Source organism: Geotrypetes seraphini, chromosome 5 (genome assembly GCF_902459505.1).
Source record: "Geotrypetes seraphini chromosome 5, aGeoSer1.1, whole genome shotgun sequence".
NCBI lineage: Eukaryota > Metazoa > Chordata > Amphibia > Gymnophiona > Dermophiidae > Geotrypetes > Geotrypetes seraphini.
Window position 1 is genome coordinate 70,722,112 of NC_047088.1, and position 16,917 is coordinate 70,739,028.

At 46.3% G+C, this 16,917-nt stretch overlaps 1 protein-coding gene across 8 annotated transcripts in view; it reads left to right on the plus strand.

Annotated features, from left to right (window-relative positions):
• Window positions 1-16,917, plus strand: part of ZDHHC9 (zinc finger DHHC-type palmitoyltransferase 9) — a 93,302-nt gene that overhangs the window by 16,447 nt on the left and 59,938 nt on the right. For 3 of the 8 annotated variants that reach the window (XM_033944539.1, XM_033944537.1, XM_033944538.1), the window contains exon 2: window positions 7,415-7,560. The exons of the other annotated variants lie outside the window; for them this stretch is intronic. The gene's annotated coding sequence lies outside the window, so the exon portion shown is untranslated. The remainder of the gene's footprint in view (window positions 1-7,414; window positions 7,561-16,917) is intronic. 8 annotated transcript variants of the gene reach the window in all.

Below are 16,917 nucleotides of genomic sequence, written 5' to 3' on the forward strand. Positions count from 1 at the left end.
AGTGAAATTTTGAATAAAAACATACGCTTAACCTTAGTAAATTTTCGAGGCCAGCTTATGAGCATAACTCTCAAAGTTAGGAGCATAAATGCTTTGAATAATGAGCTAATTTTTATCTTTGATCTCGGAACATGATGATTCATGGTACTTTCCTTTAGTAGTAACCTGGTTTACCCACTACTGAGTCCAACTGGTCTGTAGTTCCCAACCTCTTCTGTTTCCCTTTTATGAAGAGAAACATAGACCGTATGGCCTTTATCTGCTGTAACTTTCAATCCATCATCATCCATCATATCTATCTCTATATATAAAACTCTAAGCGCGCATGCGCTGTTGAAACTGCGTGATTCCTGGTGCCGTGAGGTGTGCTTCTGTGGCAGTCCTCACGGTGCCTGCGCTAGCTGGATGCGCGTGTGCCAGCGACTCCTCCCTCCCGCTGCCGCTCCTCTTCAAAGCGGCCTGCTGAGGTTCCCCAGCGGCTGTAGCGAACCTTGCAGGCCGCTCTCCACCTTCCCGAAGGCGGGCAGTACTGGGGCAGGACGTCGGGCCTGCTGCACGACGATCTGCGCCGAGAGGACCAGCTCCATTTGGAGGCATGGAGGGAGGGTAAGAATGGGAGGGAAAGGGGGCTGCTTTGGGGGGAAGGGGGCCACAGAGCACACAGGCATGGTAGAACAGGAGACCAGGGGAGAGGGAAAGGGGGCTGCTTTGGGGGAAGGGGGCCACGGAGCACGCAGGCATGGTAGAACAGGGGTCCAGGGGAGAGGGAAAGGGGGCTGCTTTGGGGGGAGGGGTATGCTGGGGGCAGACAGCAATCATCAGGGGGGAACAGAAGGGGGCCACGGAGCACGCAGGCATGGCACAACAAGGGGAGAGGGAAAGGGGGCTGCTGGGGAGGAGGGGTGTGCTGGGGGGCACAAAACAATCATGCTTTGCTCTGGGAAGGGGGGACACAGAAGGGGGCCACAGAAATACAGGCAGGCATGGCGCAACAGAGAAATATAGGTAGGCAGGGGGCCAGGGAGAGACACAGACAGAACGAATGACAGACAGACAGCGTCCAAGGAGAGAGAGAGACAAAGAAAAAACCCCAGACAGACAGACATCTCTAGCACCCGTTAATGTAACGGGCTTAAAGACTAGTCTCTTTATAAGAGATCTCGCGTGCTTGTTCATGTTTTCTTTAATTCAGATACAGTCTTCGTGCCCACCACCTCCACAAGAACATTGTTCCACATATACACCACCTTTTCCTGAGTCTGTTCCCCTTTTAACTTCATCTTGTTTCCTTTCAGTTGAAAGACTTGCCTCCTGTGTGGTTACGCCACAGAGAAATTTAATGTCTCGATCATATCTCCCCTTTCTTCCAGGGTATACATATTGAGATCTTTGTCCCTATATACTTTATGATGGAGACCAATGTCTATTTTAGAAGTCACCCTCTGGACCAACTCCATTTTTGAAGGTGCCGTTTTCAAATTTTACACATAAATGGGGGGAGGGGGCATAACAGGGGACTTATACAGAGGCACTATTACCTCCTCCTTCTTGCTAGCCATTCCTATCCCTATGCACCCAAGCAGCATCCTTCTGGCTTTGGTCATCACTTTTTCTTCCTGTTTGGACAACATAAGATTGTCATATGATCACTCCAGGTCTACTCTTTTGTGTACAGAAGTACTCCATCCTCCTATATGGTACTGTTCCCTTGGGCTCCTACAGCCCAAATGAGTGACCTGCATTATTATTATTATTATTTTTTTTTTAGCATTAAATCCTTTCCAGAAATTGCTAACCAATTCTTCAAGCTTTACTAAGTCCCTTCTCAACATCCATGCCATCAAGAGTGTCTATCCTATTATGGAATTTGATGTCATATGTTAAGAGGCAATCAAACACCCCTTGTTAAAAAGATCTGACTAATCCTAGAGGCATTCCATTTGTAACATGAATAGTTTCTGAAAATTGGGTCAAGATCTACTACACATCCATTCCTAAATCTTGGTCTATTTCTCCTGACCCTAAGGAAAACCTGTATGTCATGCCAAAGTAAATACTATATATACTTGAATATAAACTGAGATTTTAGGGCCTCTTCAGTAGGTTAGTTAGTTTGCTGTACCGTATTCACACTCTTCGGTTTTCTGGAAACATTCCTGTCGTCAGAGTGATTGAATAGAACTGTTCTTTTTAAAATCTCATGATGTTTTCCATTACTTTAATCACTTTCAGCTTTTCTAGATTGTGGAGGCGATCTCTGCTGTAAATGGAGTGATTCTGTATTTCTAGTGTATTTATAATCATGCTAGTTACCAGTAGTGGTGTGTGTTCAGTCTCTTCTAAAGAACTTCTGTTCAGCATTCAAGTATTTCAGCTCTTTCTTTGTCATCCTCTACCTATTCTTCTTTTCCCCTCAGTTGTACAATTGCTCTTCTTTCTTTTACTGATGCAAGAAAAAGGTCTTCCTATACTTGTTTTACTGCTTTAACTTATTTTTTTTTTTCCTCCTGGAAACTTTAATTGCAACTGTCGGTATAACTCTTCAGAATTGCTCTTTACTTTGGCTGCAATATGTGCTTTCAGGTCTTGAGATAACCAATAATCATTTGGTACTAGCCTTTGTATCACAGGGGCCTTCATATGTTAAAGAAATAAACTTCTAAGGCTATATGGTATGTGGATAAAGACTAAGGGCTTCTTTTACTAAGGTGCGTTAGGAATAGCGCGCACGCTAGACCTTAACGCCAGCATTGAGCTGGCGTTATTCTAGAAGTGTACCGTGCGGTAATTTTGTGCGTGCGCTAAAAACACTAGCGCACCTTAGTAAAAGGAGCCCTAAATCTGAGGTGGGGAAACTGTAGAGAGCTTCGGTATCTTTATAATTTTCATTTAAGAGAGGTTAAAAAAAACAAACCCTGTTTCTCTAACTTAGGACATCTCTGAACCCTGCTAAAGAACATTTTTTTTTCTAACGGGCATTTCCACCTGAGGTACTTCTAGTGTTACCCGAGGTACTGGTCCAATATTTTTTAAAGATTACATCCTCGCAGGTTCTCCTTACCATGCTATTTTATATATAGTCCTACAAACAGTAATTCGGAGAGAGTTTTTCCTCTTGTAAGATCCTTCTTAAGGGTAACTTTGTGGCTCCTCATTTTGTGTGCCTCATTCAGAGCTTTGACATCGATTTAATACAAAAAAAACCTTGCTCACTAGACTTAATTCCATCTTCACGGTGAAATCATCATACCATGACATGCTCCTTTTAGCATTTCTCCTTATTAATCTTGGGGTAGATATTAGCTGATGACAGTCGGTGTGTAAATAATAAAAAACATTAACCATGACTGGCTGGCTAAATTTAACCTCAGATATTCGGTTCTGGGCTGTGTGCGGGGCCCCTGCACTTGAATATCTAGGGTTAAATGGTGCTGCACTGGCTGCCAGAGTTTATCAGGTTTCAGGTTTATTTAAAAATTTGATATACCGCCTTATCAAAATTCAAAGCGGTTTTTCATAATATATAAAAACAAAGAGTAGAAAGGCATACATTAAAAACAAATTATAATTATTAAAACAGACAGTCAAACACATAGACGAACATTATCTTACCGAAACAAAATGACAAAGGGTAGAAATACATTTGTGTAATGAAAAAGAGAGGGAGAAGGATCAAAACAAAAGGGAGGGAACAAAAAGTAAATAATCTAGCACTTTGTAGAAAAGATTAAAATGAATAAGAAAAGTAAGGAGCCAAGTTCATTACAGTCCTTAAAAGGACTATTATACTCCAAATGCGTCTTTAAAAAGAAAGGCCTTCAAGCTACTTTTAAATTTATCAAGTGATGAAATTTCTCTTTATGTAGGTCTCAGCTAATATTCCATCCAGAACCAACATAACTTTTTTTTTTTTTTAAATTTTATAATCCCCTGCCCTCCTCCTGAGCCCCTCCAAAATGGCCCACCTCCTTCCTCCTCTCCATCCCATGCCTGTAAGCATCCCCTTCCCCCCCAGTCCTACCTGTATCCCTAGTGGGCCAATGGGAGCAGGAAGAAAGGCCACTTGCGACTGCCTTCAAAAAATGGCTACTGCAACTTTTGAGTATGAGAGAGTGCGGCAGCAGGTGGGGGTTTTTTGTTGTTGTTGGTTTGAAGACATATAAACAAATTCAAACTTTACGAAACACCGCATCATGCCTCATTTGCAATGCCAACCATTTTAATTATATTAACGCCCTTATTTTTTATAATTGCATTGACTTCCACTCACCGTGAGGATCAAATTTAAAGGTTCTCTGTCTAGCCACACAGTCTACTACCTAGGAGCCCCTACCCATCTTGTTATCATGCACTGTCACCATGATTAGATTGTGAGCCTGCCAGGACAGATAGATAGGGAAAGCACTTAAAGTACCTGGTCCCTGTTTTTAATATAAACCACTTAGCATTCCCTTTGGATATATGTGGTATAAAAAGAAATATTCCTTATATTCCTAGCAGACAATAGCATTCCCTCAAATCCTGTCAGATGGTCCTTCATCCCTACTCATTGGGAATCCACAAGACATTCTGCTGCTTTCCTGCACCATGTTTGTGGAATAGCCTTTCCTCTGGACTTTTGTTCTGAACATTCCTTTTCCAGATTTAGGGTCCCTTTTACAAAGCTGCGGTAGTTCCTATGGGCTTTGGCGTATTTGCCATGGGAGAATCGCTACCACAGCTTTGTAAAAGGGGGGCCCTTAGGGTGTTATTGAAGACCCATTTGTTTTTAATTGTCCTTTGGCCATATGTGTTAAAGCTCTCCAGTTGCTGCCCTAGGAAGCCATTTCCTATCTTTCCTTTACCCCTATTTTCTTTTTTTATCTTTAAGAATGGCCCTTATTTTAATTTGGCATTTCTTTCCATGCTCTTATTTTTCAGGGTAATAGGTGAGACATTCTAGACAGATGGGTAGTGTTCCCATAGTCACATGCCATCTGCACCCCGGATTTTGCTTTTTGCTCTTTAGCTCCACCTGCAGTTCTTCCCTTCTGCACATGCGCCTGCAGGAGTGTTTGTTCTGCTATCCACATTTTATTATTTTATTTCAGGGGTAGGGAACTCTGGTCCTCGAGAGCCGAATTCCAGTCAGGTTTTCAGGATTTCCCCGATGAATATGCATGAGATCTATTTGCATGCACTGCTTTCAATACATATTCATCGGGGAAATCCTGAAAACCCAACTGGAATACGGCTCTCGAGGACTGGAGTTCCCTACCCCTGTTTTATTTGGTGTATTTTTCATCCCTTTCTCGGGGTTTCTGGTGCTCGGAATTTTTTTCAGCTCTGCCTGCTTTGAGAACACACAGACTTCGGTCTGTAGCTGAGAGGCCAATCCCAGTGGGTACCTGTTCGCCAGTTTGCATATTTTTCTTTGGAGCTCAGGACTGTCCCTGAAGTGGTCTCACCATCTGTTAAGCAAGGGTCAAACGCAGGCCGTTGGGCATCCTTAGGATACTCGGTGGTGTCTTCTCGCCTCCGGTTTGCATCCTTCGGTCAGCAGAGGTGGAGGTGCAGTCAGGCTTAGGGTATGACTGGCAGCCCGTAGATCAGCTTTGCAGAGGCATTCTCAGCATAAGGCAGTGATTCTTTCATTCGGCTGCTGTTAGAGAGCTAAGGCAGACTGCAGCACAGATCCACAAACAGGTCACAGTGAGTATACAGGCAGTTACAGCCTGTGAGGTGAATCGGGGGAGGTTTGAAAAGAGGGGTTTTCAGAGTTTCTGCATGTTTCCCTGGGTTCCCCCATCTGAAAAATCCTAAAACCATATTTTTTTTTTGCCTTTGGTAAGTGTAAAAATTATTGCAATTTTGTTGCGAATTTCTTGACAGCAGCCATTTTGGATTTTTAGCAATCTTTTTTTCTAAACCTCCATGCTTCTCCAAAACTGCAATTTTTGCCTCAAAACTTGTTGGGATAGAGTCCTTGGGCTCTCCTGTGGATTCATGCCAGGATTATGCAAATGTAGGGCGTTCAGAGCGTCCTTGCGCCATATGGTGTAGCCAGGGGAGGCGGCAGTATCAGGGTTAGCCTCTCTCCTGCTGAAGCAGGTGACTAAACATTTGGCTAGCCTGGTGGGGTGACCTTCTTTACTTTCGGGGCTTGGCACGGCTGCTAGTGTTATGTGCCTGGCTGCGGACCTTCTGCAGCCTAAGAAATACAAAGTTAAGTCATCTAAGAGTGACTATGCCCCAGGAGATGAACACTTTCTCAGAGTTTATAGAATTTTTGTGGAATGAGTTTCAAAGCCAGCGTTCTCCCCCCTGCCTCTGAGGCGTCTCTCTCGGTGGTGTTGTTTCTTGGGATACGTCCTTGGCTCAACCTGCCACTATTCTTGTGCTGCCTGATCCTGATGCGGATGACCAGCTTGCTGACCCCTTATTTACAGGCGCAGCTCTTCCTGGGATGGGAGATAGAGACTGTGCTGGATCTGTGGATTCCTCTGGGGTTTTGGAACCTGAAGATGATCCCACAGTTCTGCATTTATTTAAGTCTGCGGCTTTGCCAGATCTTATTTCTGAATCTTTGCTGGAGTTCAATTTAGCCACTCAGTTGGCTCTGTCTACTTCTTCCTGGCTTTGTGGTGTGCGCCCACAGTCTACTACCTTTCCCTGGCACCCTGATATGAGCGTTCTAGTCTAGCAGCAGTATGACTCTCCAGAAGGTGCTCTTAACATAGCCAGAGCCATGTTACGCTTGTATTTTCTGGCACAGGAGTGTCAACAACTTTTGGGTCAGCCCAGGGTGGATTCTTTGGTTGTGCAGGTGACTAAATGCACATCTCTACCCAGTGAAAGTGGTGTGGTGCTAAAAGATATGCAGGACCACCGTGTGGATGTGGCCCTCCGGAGACTCTTTGATGTAGCTGCTTTAGGCATTAAAGATGCTTTGGCGATGTCCTTTGTTGCAAGTGCCGGTCTCTCTCCACTGCGTACACTGGAGAGCGAGGCTGTGAATCTTCCTCATCAGCTTCTTTTGGCTGGGTTGGATTATATTACACAGCTCCTGATTGATGAGGCCCGACTTTAGTACAGGAAGAGGTGGTCGGAACATACTGCCAGTGATTTCCTTCACTTGCCGGCGCTCCAGCTCCCCTCTCCTGCCACTCCAGGTGCCCTCTCCTGCCCCTTCATGGTCGGAAAATACCGCGAATGACTGGGACCACGAACCTTGGACCGCAAATTCATGGGGGAACACTGTATGTGTTTCAGTTTTATATGGGACTAGTTTCTGAGCTCCTTTGAAGCCTTTGGTGGTGGTTAACATTACTGTTTGATTTTACTTCTTGAGCAGAGCAGGTTTTTCTGAGTCTGTTTGCTTCAGGTGCCTCTACTTTACGTTTATTTGCTCTCAATGCTTGGGTACTAACTGCAGGTGAAGCTAAGGAGCCCAGTGACCTACAACAGAGGCAAAAGGAAACATACAGAGTGGATTCCTTCCGCAGATGGATATGCGGCTATGGGGACATTACCCATCTGTCTAGAATTTCTTGCCTATCAACTGGAAAAGAGCTTACCAGGGTAAGTACATAATCTCTTTTTATTCTGTAATTTTGTAAACTGATTTGTCCTATTATTAAAAGCAGTATATGAAGTATCTCCAACAAACATAACAAATTCAGTGAGTTTAAGTATCCCCATTGAGTGGTTCTCCCTCCAGAGGGTATGTACATAGTGGGCTAACTGCATGATAGATGCTTAAGCATCTGTGCTATATACCCTAGGGTTCTACTGATGGTCCCCGATTTGGCGTTATTTGTCCATATTCTCGCAGTACATGAATGATAGAAGAGATTCTCCCTTCCCTCCATGAATTATCTTTTTAAGAACTAAAATAGCAGTGAAGATTTTTCTACCAGGCTTTTGAGAGGTTGGCAGGGTGACGCTCAAGCCATTAAAAAAAAAAAAAAAAATCCTTTTGTACAAAGTTTGTGGTTATGCAACTTAAGAAAACAATGTACACAACAAGAACTTTTATACAGCAGTCATGAGTCATCTCTGATTATTTCCTAATCCCATAATGTTCCCCCCCTCCCTCCCCTCCCCAGAAATGCTTGTATTATTAATCCAACCATAGCTGCTAAAACCACCAAATACCTATCAGTCTTTCAACCTATTATTATTTAGCACTATGTCCTTTATTATGAGTAGTCCAAGTTTCATACACATCCCATATCTTTTGAAACTTACTCTCGTGTCCATGTCATAAAGCTATGAGTTTAGTCGTCTGATAAACATAATCCAATTTAAACAATACCATGTCTGTAGTAGGTATTATTTCCTGTTTCCAAGGTGCCACCAAGGTTACTTAACTCACTTGAAAGAAACAAACTTGTCGCCAGCTTAAGCAGCTCTGGTTTTATGCTCCTAGGTTTAAAATATGAAAGACAAAAATCTACTCTTTTGGAATAGATGTTGCCAATTAAAGAACTGCATGTCTACCAGATATGATGCATGTCCCCATTTGTACCATACTCTCTCCAGCATTTACTACGGTTTCCCCAAAAATAAGACATAGCATCATTTTCGGGGTAGGTCTTAACATAAGCCCTACCCCAAAAATAAGCCCTAGTCCCGGGATTCGCTGCCAACTCTTCAACATGGCCCCGCCCCCCGTCACCGCCCCTCCACCATGCAGCCAAACCCCTGCTGACCCTCCATCCTTCCCTCCCCGCTGATCGCGAGCGAGCCCTACATTTAACCGAAGCAGTCGGGCCAGCAGCACTCTAAATAGGCTGCTTGGCCTTGTCCATTGTGGATTTCACTCTGCTGCGTTACTGATGATGTCATCAGTAACGCGGTAGAGTGAAATCCCCGACAGACAAGGCCAAGCAGCCTTATTAGACTGTGGCTGGCCCGACGCTGCTTCGGTTGAAGGTAGGGCTCGCTCGCAGTCTATGGCTAGTGAAGGATGGAGGGTCAGCAGGGGTTCGGCTGCGCGGTTGGAGGGGGTGCTCAAGGGTTCTGCTGTACAAGGGGATGGAAGAGAGAGAAGGATAGAAGCTGGGCAAGGGTTATGTTGCCCGAGGGATGGGAGGGAAGGATAGAAGCTGGGCAAACTTCTGCTGCACAGGGGGATGGGGGGGGAGAGAAAGGAAAGAGGAAGAATTAAGGTAAAGGAGAGGAAGGGAGAGATGATCATGTGCATACCCCAAAAATAAGACCTAGTGCCTTTTTTGGGCCCCAAACGAATATAAGACAATGCCTTATTTTTGGGGAAACACGGTAGTACCATATTTATAGTTCTTTTAGCAGTCAACCGGGTGAAACTGAAAGAAGCCAAGAGAGAGAGATGTCCAGCAAAAGCAAATGGTTAAAAAATTGAAAATGGGAGATGCAATTTTTTTCAGCTATATTAGTGAAAGGAGGAAGATGAAAAATGGAATTGTGAAACTAAAAGATGCTATGAACCGATATGTGGAGAGTGATGAGGAAAAAGCAAATGTACTAAATAAATACTTTTCTTCTGTGTTCACGGAAGAAAATCCTGGAGAAGGACCGAGATTGTCTGGAAAAGTTACACAAGAAAATGGAGTAAATTCTGCGTCGTTCACTGAGGAAAGTGTTTATGAACAACTTGAAAAACTGAAGGTGGACAAAGTGATGGGACCAGACAGGATCCATCCCAGGATCCTGAGGGAGCTCAGAGAGGTTCTGGTGGGTCCTATTAAAGACTTGTTCTCTGGAGACGAGAATGGTTCCTGGAGATTGGAGAAGAGCGGATGTGGTCCCTATTCACAAAAGTGGTTGCAGAGAAGAAGCAGGAAACTACAGGCCAGTAAGCCTCACTTCGGTTGTTGGAAAAATAATGGAAGTGTTGCTGAAAGAAAGGATAGTGAACTTCCTAGAATCTAATGCAGATATGTCAAACTCTTGCCCGCGGTGTAGTATAATTTGGCCCGCCAGACAATTAAAAAATTTAACTTAAGTTGGCCCGCTGGCAGACAGAGTGCGATTCAGGTAGTGCTGCAGTTTCTCCCGCTCTTACCTTCCAATAATTTTGGCAGCCTGCAGAGAGGATCGCCGTAGCTGTATTGATCCTTGCAGGCTGCCGTTGTCCTGAGCACCACATTCCCTCTGCTGCGATCCTGCCCCTGACGTCAGAGGAGGGGCAGGATCGTGTCAGAGGGAACATGGTGCTCAGGACGATGGCAGCCTGCAGGGATCGCTACAGCTATGGCGATCCTCTCTGCAGGCTGCCAAAATTAGCAGAAGGTAAGAACTTGACTTTTTTCAAAACCTATGAGGGATGGGCAATATATTTAAATTAATTGGAGCTTTTTGCCAAGCTGTTTCTCAGCGAGCAGCATTGGCAGAGAAACAGCAGAAGGCACAGACAATGAGGGCAAAATGACTGAGCATCTGTTAAACTTTCTCTTCTAGGAATAGAGCTCCTGAGCAAAAAAAAAATGAAGCAACAAAGCAGCACAGTGGAAACACACTAGAAATTTTTTTAACCTAATAGCAAAAGTTTTTCACTATTCAGATGCATTGTGTTTGGAAATCAAGTTGTTAGTGTGGCTAAAACAGAGGAGAGAGAGAGATGGTAGAAAATAGGATTTAGGGAGTGAAGGAACAGAAAGAGAGAGAAGTTGGACACAAGGGATGGTGTGTGGGGGGTGGGGGGATAGAGATACTGGATAGGAGGGTAGTTGGGAAAAGAGAGTAAGTCTTTATTTATTTTGTTTACATCACAGAGCCAGCGATGGGTTGGAGAGGTTGTAACCCTATACTTCTACTAAGACTAAGGGGTCCTTTTATTAAGGTGTGGATTTAGCGTGCACTAAATCAGTTAGCGTACCTTAATAAAAGGATCCCTAAGTATCTTAATAAAAAATTTGGCCCACGACTTACCCTATGTGTTAGATTTCAGCCCCTTATGTGATTGAGTTTGACACCCCCGATCTAATGGGTTGCAGGATCCGAGGCAACATGGCTTTACTAAAGGTAAATCGTGCCAAACGAACCTGATTGAATTTTTTGATTGAATGACCAAAGAACTGGATCAAGGACATATGCTAGATGTAATTTACTTAGATTTCAGCAAAGCCTTTGACATTGTTCCTCATAGGAAGCTCTTGAACAAACTTGAAAGGCTGAAGTTAGGACCCAAAGTGGTGAACTGGATTAGAAACTTGTTGTCGGACAGATTCCATAGGGTGGTGGTTAATGGAAGTCGCTCGGAGGAAGGAAAAGTAGTAGTGGAGTCCCTCAGTGTTCGGTGCTGGGGCTGTTCCTGTTCAATATGTTTGTGAGTGACATTGCTGAAAGGTTAGAAGGAAAGGTTTGCCTTTTTGCGAATGACACCAAGATTTGTAACAGAGTAGACACCGAGGAGGGAGTGGAAAATATGGAAAAGGATCTACAAAAGTTAGAGGAATGGTCTAATATCTGGCAACTAAAATACAATGCAAAGAAATGCAGATTAATGCCTTTGGGGATTAATAATCGGAAGGAGCTGTATGTGTTGGGAGGTGAGAGGCTGATATGCACAGATGGGGAGAGGGACCTTGGGATGATAGTGTCCGAAGAGCTAAAGGTGAAAAAACAGTTTGACAAGGCGGTGGCTGTTGCCAGAAGGATGCTGGGCTGTATAAAGAGAGGCGTAACCAGTAGAAGAAAGAAATTGTTGGTGGGGCCACACTTGGAGTATTGTGTTCAGTTTTGGAGACCATATTTGGTCAAGGACATAAGAGTTTTGAAGCGGTCCAGAGGAGGGTGACGAAAATGATAGGAGGTTTGTACCAAAAGATGTATGAGGAGAGACTGGAAGCCTGGAATATGTGTACCCTAGAACAGGGGTAGGCAATTTTGGTTTTCAGGATCTCTACCATGAATATGTATGAGATGGATTTGCATGCACTGTCTCCTTGAGATGCAAATCTATCTCATGCGTATTTATTGTGGATATCCCGAAAACCTGACCTGCCTCCAGCTCTTGAGGATCGGAATTGCCTACCCCTGCCCTAGAGGAAAGGAGGGACGGGGAGATATGATTCAGATGTTCAAATACTTAAAAGGTATTAACATAGAACAAAATCTTTTGCAGAGAAAGGAAAATGGTAAAACCAGAGGGCATAATTTGAGGTTGAGGGGTGGTAGACTTGAGAGCAATGTGAGGAAAGTCTTCTTTACGGAGAAGGGTGGTGGATGCGCGCCCGAGGGAGGTGGTGGAAAGGAAAACGGTGACAGAGTTCAAAAAAGTGTGGGATGAACACAGAGGATCTAGAATCAGAAAATAAAAGTAAATATTGAAGAACTAAGTTCAGTACTGGGCAGACTTGCACGGTCTGTGTCTGTATATGGCTGTTTGGTTGAGGATGGGTCGGGGAGGTCTTTGATGGTTTAGATCAGTGATCTCAAACTCAAACCCTTTGCAGGGCCACATTTTGGTTTTGTAGGTACTTGGAGGGCCTCAGAAAAAATAGTTAATGTCTTATTAAAGAAATGACAATTTTCCATGGGGTAAAACTCTTTATACTTAATAAATCTTTCCTTTTGGCTAAGTCTTAATAATAATATTGTCATTTATAGCTAAAGAGACATGTGATCAAGAAACTGTTTTATTTTACTTTTGTGATTATGATAAACATACTGAGGGCCTCAAAATAGTACCTGGCGGGCCGCATGTGGCCCTTGGGCCATGGGTTTGAGACCACTGGTTTTAGATGGACTGGAGTGAGCTTTGATGGAGACTTCAGTAGATGGAACCTAAGCACAGTACCGGGCAGAGTTTTGGATTCTTGCCCAGAAATAGCTCGAAGAAGAAAAAAAAATTTAAATTGAATCAGGTTGGGCAGACTGGATGGACCATTCGGGTCTTTATCTGCTGTCAGCTACTATGTTACTACGTAGAGTACAATCTGTACAAAATCTTGTAACTATTTTCAACCAAGTTACTTACTATAGATATTTTCAAGAGAGATTTCGGTCCCTTTCCCACTCCTTTCTATTGTATGGGCGGTTCTCAAGTTGGACTCCCATTTATCAGTATACCGTATGTCTTTATCGGATACTTTTGTGTCAAAAGAGCTTTATGTAGTCATGAAATTTTCAGTAACCTTTTCTATCTCTACCACCTAGCGCATGTTCGAAGTTCGTTATCTCAAGTCGAATCATCTTTGGCCTTATGGCAAATGTAATCCTTGATTTGTCAATACAGAAGTCATCCCCTTTGTGCAATACTATACTCTTCTTGTAATTTTGTAAAAGGTGTAATAAGTTCTCCATATTCCCATATTTGTTCCAAATATCTTAGTCCTTGGCTTGCTCAGTGAACATAGGTAGAGACTGTCTTGCTAGGTACATATCCAGATGTAAAACATTAGTTTGCCATGTAAACAAAGGAAAGCCCAATAACTTTCAGTATTCTTTAATATAATCTGAATTTCCTGCTTTGAGAGCCAAGGAATAGTCCATAATGGTGTTACCTGTCCAAAATTGCTCAATTCTTAATCAGATTTTTCCAGTGACTTCAGTTAATTCGCTATAATTTGCAATTGTGCTGATTTTATAGTAAAGTTCAAAATTAGGTACTCTCGTTCCACCAGCAATATTCAGTTGGCATAAAACATCCTTATGTACCCTAGGTGGACATGTGTTCCATATGTATAAAAAATTTTCCTTTTGAGGTACTTAAAACATGTTTTGCAATAAGGATAGGCAAAGCCATGAGTAAGTATAGTAATTTAGGTTGAATCGGCATTTATCCCAGGACAAGCAGGCATGATATTCTCACATGTGGGTGACGTCATCTACGGAGCCCCAGCGCGGACAGCTTTTCAAGCAAACTTGATTAAAGTTTCAAGTTTGCTATGCTGCACCACGCATGTGCATGCCTTCTTGTCCACTAGAGGGCGCATCCCCACCTCGTGGTCCTCAGTTCAGTTTTTTCCGCGGAGCCAGAAGCCCTGTGGAATTTTTGCTCTTTAGTGTTTGCCTTCTGACACCGCGTCTGAGTCATTTTTCTCGGTCGCTGTGCTTGCTTTCTTTTTTTATTCGTTTGTGTGTTCGGTAATCGTCGAAAACAAAACAAAACAAAAAACCTTTTTCGTCGGCTCCGGGGGCTCCCGGTGGCCGCGGGACCTCGTTTCATTCCCGGCCGTTTTTCGATTTCATGTCCCATCCTTTGACGGGCTTTAAAAAGTGCACCCGGTGCGATCGGCTACTTTCAATCACCGATCCCCACCGGTGGTGCTTACTTTGCCTGGGTCCCAAGCACCCCACCGACTCCTGTCCTTGGTGCTCGACTTTTCAGCCAAGAGCTCTCCGCCGCCGTCGGGCCAGAATGGCGGAGCTCTTTGCCGTGGACCCCACGGCGGGGCAGGTCTCGACGTCGGCCTCGGCTTCGGCCCCGGCCTTAACCTCGGCCTCGACGACCTCGACCTCGCCGCGACATCCTGCTTCGTCGAAGCCTGCGTCCTCGATTTCGAAGTCGACGGGGGGTAAGTCCTCACTTTCTTCTTCAGTTTCAGCCTCGAAGAAGCCATCCTCGGGATCTTCGATGGGGGCGGGTGGGTCGTCCTCGGCCCCGCCCCGAGCGTCGAAGTTGGGTGCCCCGCGGGAATACTCGAGACCGAGGTCGCCCTCGAGGGAGCATCCGCCGGCCCCGGATCTACCGGCCATGATGGGGGTTCCTGTTTTTCAGGACTTGCTCCGGGCCTTCGCGCATCTGCAGCCGGCTTCGGCCTCGAGTGCCCCGGCTTCGGCAGCCTCGGTCTCGGTGCCCTCGACTTCGGCCCCCGTGGTGGCTCCGGCCTCGACCCCGACCTTGCCCTCGACCTCGGTCGACTAGCCGGAGCGGAATGTGCGGCCTTGGGACAGGGTGCAGCGAGTTCGGAGGATCTCTTCCACTTCTTCCTCGTCGAGGTCCTCCCAGGGCTCCTCGCCCTCGGGTCGGCCTCGGGCGAAGCGCCGGCCGAGGAAGCCCAAGCGTTCTAGGGGTTCTCCTCGGAGACGCGGTCGCTCCTCGCCGACCGGGGCTGAGACGCTGTGTGTCTCGGAGCTCCGCCTCGATAATCCGAGGCTTTTCCGTTCCTCCGAGGCAGGGTTATCGAGAGACTCCTCGCCGAAACGGAAGGGGCAGGCCTCGGTACCTCGTTCCCGGGGAACTTCCCAAAGGGGTTCCTCGGGGCATAGGCGGTCCCCGACCCCCTCGAGGTCGCTCGGGGCGTCGTCGTGGGGTTCGGGGTCTGGTACTGGTAGGGAACCTCGGTATTCCCGTGAGGCTTCCCCTTCCTTTTTGGCGACGCGGGCCTCTCGGTCTCCCTCCCTGCCTTCCAAGCCCTCCTCCTTTTCGAGATTTGTGCTTGATATGGGGAGGGCCTTGGACCGTGATCTGGTGTCTGGTTCTCAATACACCAAGGAGTTTTTGGAGGAGCAGGATTTACCCTCTCCCCCGAGGGAGACTCCTCGTCTGCCTCTCAATAAGGTCCTCCATCAGACCTTCTTGAGGAACTTGGACTCCCCTCATACAGTCGCAGCGGTTCCATCAAAAATGGAGTCGAAGTACCGTACCATCCCATGCAAGGGCTTCGAGAAAGCACAACTGTCTCACCAGTCGTTGCTGGTGGAGTCGGCATTAAAGAAGTCCCAGCCTTCTAGGATCTCGGCTGCAGTCCCTCCCGGGCGGGAAGGGTGGACCCTGGACAAGTTTGGTCGCCGCCTCTACTCCAATTCCATGATGGCGGCCAGGGTCCTTAATTATGCTTCCACTTTTTCATCTTATCTGAGGCAGATGGTGAAGGCATTACCCCGTTATCATGGGGTCATGCCGGATTCCCATAAGGGGGACTTTGGTAAATTTATGGCCAACTTGTCACAGCTGCGTCTATACCTGTTTCATGCTGTTTACGACGCATTTGAGTTGGCCTCCAGAGTCTCCGCCTTTGCAGTAGCGATGCGCTGTCTCGCATGGCTCCGAACGGTTGATATGGACCCGAACTTGCAGGAGCGCCTAGCCAATCTGCCATGTGTTGGATTGGAATTGTTCGATGAGTCCTTGGAGGCGGCGACCAAACGCCTGTCCGAACATGAGCGCTCCATCGCCTCCTTGGTCCGTCCTAAGCCACGGGTACCGCCACAGAAGCCATTTAGACCTCCACCGCAGCGATACCTTCAAAAGTCTACACCAGCATTCTCGAGGCCTCCGCCCTGCGACCCCCGCAGAAGGGCAGAGGGGCCCAGCCGAAACCTCAGACGCAAGGGGCGTCTAAGCCGGTGCCGTCTTTTTGACGTGATGCGCGGATGGGGGCGGGCCCCCTCCGCACTCTCGCCGGACCCCCTGCCCATCGGGGGCCGGCTGTGGGCCTTTCATTCGGCCTGGGCTATGATCACGTCAGACGCTTGGGTGCTCCATATCATCTCCGAGGGTTACTCGCTGAACTTCTCAGCCATGCCACCGGAACAACCGCCAGGGGCATCTCCTTGCAATCGAGCCCAGCTTCCTCTTCTACTCTCGGAAGCCAGGGCCTTGTTGAGCCTTCGGGCGGTGGAGCCGGTCCCCCCAAACCAACGGGGGCGGGGGTTCTACTCCCGTTACTTTTTGGTCCCAAAGAAGACCGGGGACTTACGCCCCATTTTGGACCTCCGGAAGCTCAACAAGTTCCTGGTCCGGGAGAAGTTCCGTATGTTGTCGCTTCCGGTTTTCTACCCTCTGTTGGAGGAAGGGGACTGGATGTGCTCCCTAGACTTGAAGGAAGCGTATACTCATGTTCCGGTGCATCCTACCTTCCGCAAGTTCTTACGGTTCCAGGTGGGAGAGTTGCACCTTCAGTATCGGGTCCTCCCTTTCGGGCTGGCGTCGTCTCCTCGAGTCTTCACGAAGTGTATGGTGGTAGTCGCGGCTGCCCTAAGATCTCAAGGGCTGCAGGTCTTCCC